The sequence below is a fragment of the Rhagoletis zephyria genome, unplaced genomic scaffold (assembly GCF_001687245.7).
Source record: "Rhagoletis zephyria isolate East Lansing unplaced genomic scaffold, Rhagoletis_zephyria_1.1 Rzeph_scaffold_00284, whole genome shotgun sequence".
Lineage (NCBI taxonomy): Eukaryota > Metazoa > Arthropoda > Insecta > Diptera > Tephritidae > Rhagoletis > Rhagoletis zephyria.
This window is the reverse complement of record NW_016157368.1, coordinates 121,445-124,479: the sequence shown is the minus strand read 5'-3', so window position 1 is coordinate 124,479 and position 3,035 is coordinate 121,445.

Genomic DNA, 3,035 nt, shown 5'->3' with positions numbered 1-3,035 from the left:
GATGTTGGAGAAGATAATAAGAGCTGCAGAACTGAACCGCTCAGGAACAATTTACTACAAGAGCGTGCAATTGCTGGCTTATGCCGATGACATCGACATCATCGGTAACAAAAACCGCGAAGTCTTTCTGCCTTTTCCAAGTTGGATAGGGAAGCAAAGCGAATGGGTCTGGTGGTAAACGAGGACAAGACGAAGTATCTCCTGTCATCAAACAAACAGTCTGCACATTCGCGCCTTGGCACCCACATCACTGTTGACAGTTACAATTTCGAGAAAGTAGAGAATTTCGTTTACTTGGGAACCTGCATTAACACCGATAATAATGTCAGCATTGAAATCCAACGCAGAATCACTCTTGCCACCAAGTGCTACTTTGGACTGAGCAGGCAATTCAGGAGTAAAGTCCTCTCTCGACGTACGAAAACCATGCTCTATAAGTCACTAATCATGCCTGTGCTGGTATATGGCGCAGAAGCATGGACAATGACAACATCCGATGAGGCGGGTTGGAGTGTTTGAGAGAAAGATTTTGCGGAAGATTTACGGGCCTTTACGCGTTGGCGACGGCGAGTACCGCAGACGATGGAACGATGAGCTGTATGAGCTTTACAACGATATGGACATAGTGCAGCGAATTAAAATACAGTGGCTCCGCTTGCTTGGTCATGTCGTTCGAATGGACACCGACGCTCCAGCTCTGAAAGTATTCAACTCGGAACCCGCTGGTGGTAGCAGAGGAAGAGGGAGGCCCCCACTGCGATGGAAAGATCAGGTGGAGAAGGACTTGGCTTCACTTGGCGTTTCCAATTGGCGTTAGTTGGCACAGAGGAGAAACGACTGGCGTGCTTTGCTGAACTCGGCCAAAATCGCTTAGGCGGTTACAGCGCCAAAAAAAAAAAAGAAGGATAAAATTATAACATAACATAACATGACATAAGATAACATTAACAGTCTATACGACCTAAAGCAGTTTTCTATGTTCATCAGAAGATGAATACTTTTGAAAGTTTACAAATAAGTATGATAGCCACTTTTGGAAGAAGAGTTAATATTTGATGCTATTTTTTCAGAATATAAAAAGATTTTGCACTGTGTTGTTAGTGGACATGAAATTACTTTAAACACTAGGACGTTATCCACCAAAAACTAAAAATCGAAAAAATTTTACATAGCGCACTTAGCAAGTGAACTACTCATATATTTAAAAGTAAAACCGCTCTCTCAATTCGTCGGCCACAAAATGTATTCAACAAAGTGTGATTGATTTTGACATTGCTCTCATAAGAAATAGACTATAATGTCAAACTGAAATGAATTCTTAACCCATTTGAAATTTTTTTTTTCAAATTTGAATTTGTTTAAAAAAAAGTTACACACAAATTTTTCGAGCAACAAATTTTCTTAATAAACGTGAAATTGTTAAGAGATAAACCGCCGAGGAGAGCAAGTAAGTACATTTAAAATTGGGTAATAAGTAAATACGTTCGACTTCTCTTAAATATTTAATGTAAGGAAACCAAGATGAAACGGAGCAAACCGTTTGAACGGTGCGCTGTATGCAATAAAAGTCAGGACACGAAAATAGTGCGATGTTTTAAACCACCTAGTTGCGAATTAAGACGGCAGCGATGGGAAGAATGCTGTGGTGTTGTACTACGTGATTCATCTCGCGTTTGTGAAAACCACTTCAAGGAAAGTGATTTCATTAGTTGTCCGTCCGAATCAGGCACTTTCAAACGAGCTCGTTTATACCCAGGCGCAGTCCCAATGCCATACAAAATAACTGAAACAAGTGAGGATTTAGAACGCGATCAGAATACATTATTTGTTGATGTCCAAACTCAAACAGGCGACTCTTTAGAATGCACGTTGAGAACAGAAATATTTCTTCTTACCGACATAATTAAAACCATGCAAGCAAGTATGGAAGAGCTTAGTTTAAAACTGCTCGAAGCAAAGTCTTTAATGGAAAACTATTTCGCATGAAAAAAAATTAATTTCGAAATTGTTAGAGTTAAGCTCACATATAAAATTGGAAACAAATGTAAAATCCTACTTTTATAAGTGTCGAATAATGTTTAGGATAAAAAATTTAAATATAAAAATAAACGCACAAAAGCATAAAACTTGGGCAATTAAAAACAAGAAAATTGCTAAAACTATTTTATAAACAATTTGTTTTATTTTATTGACAAAACATATATATTCCAGGTAATGTAAGTATAACAAAACTATAATCAAAATAAAAGCCTTGGGTATCAGTGCTGACAAGATACATGCATCACTAAGGGTTAATTCGTTTGTTAATACATTTTGACATAATAGTACCTTAAAAGAGAGCCGCACTGAATTGTCAATCACCTTATAAAATTGAAAATTTGAGAGCAACTCAAATGCCAAATAAAGGTAAAACAAAAACAAATAGATGAAAATATTACAATTTTCTTTTATTTTAGACTGAGGGCGTGTGTGAATCGGTAACAAAGTTTGCGGCAAGTAAATTTTTGACAACTATGAGGTGAATAAAATTTCAGTAGCTCATGAGGCTAATGAAATGTTTGACAAATGCATAGAAAATTTTGACAATCGCAAAGATTGTTGCTGTGTGTAATTTTTCGTAAAACAAAAGCTTAAATTGATGAAATGCAATCAGCGATGGTAGATGTTTTCTTAAAATATTAATTTCACTTCCATTTGTAATAGTTTATTCCGAATAAATCTGCGGTTATCAAAAATTTACTGCTGTCAAAAAAGATCTCATTTCACACAGCAGATTGGCAAAACTGTCTCACCATAGTAAAAATTTTATTAAACAGCTTTCCCCATAGAACTTTGTTACCGATTCACACACGCCCTGAAAATGAGAATGTATTTGTGAGATTGAAAATTTGAAAATATTTTTGTTATGTTAGAAAACTTCAAAAATGTTCCTTTTATGTCCTTTATTTATTTTTACTTAAAATCATATTCAACAATTTATATTGAGCTCGAGGCCGTTTTAAATGAAAATTTTATTGTGGAAAAGCAACAATAAT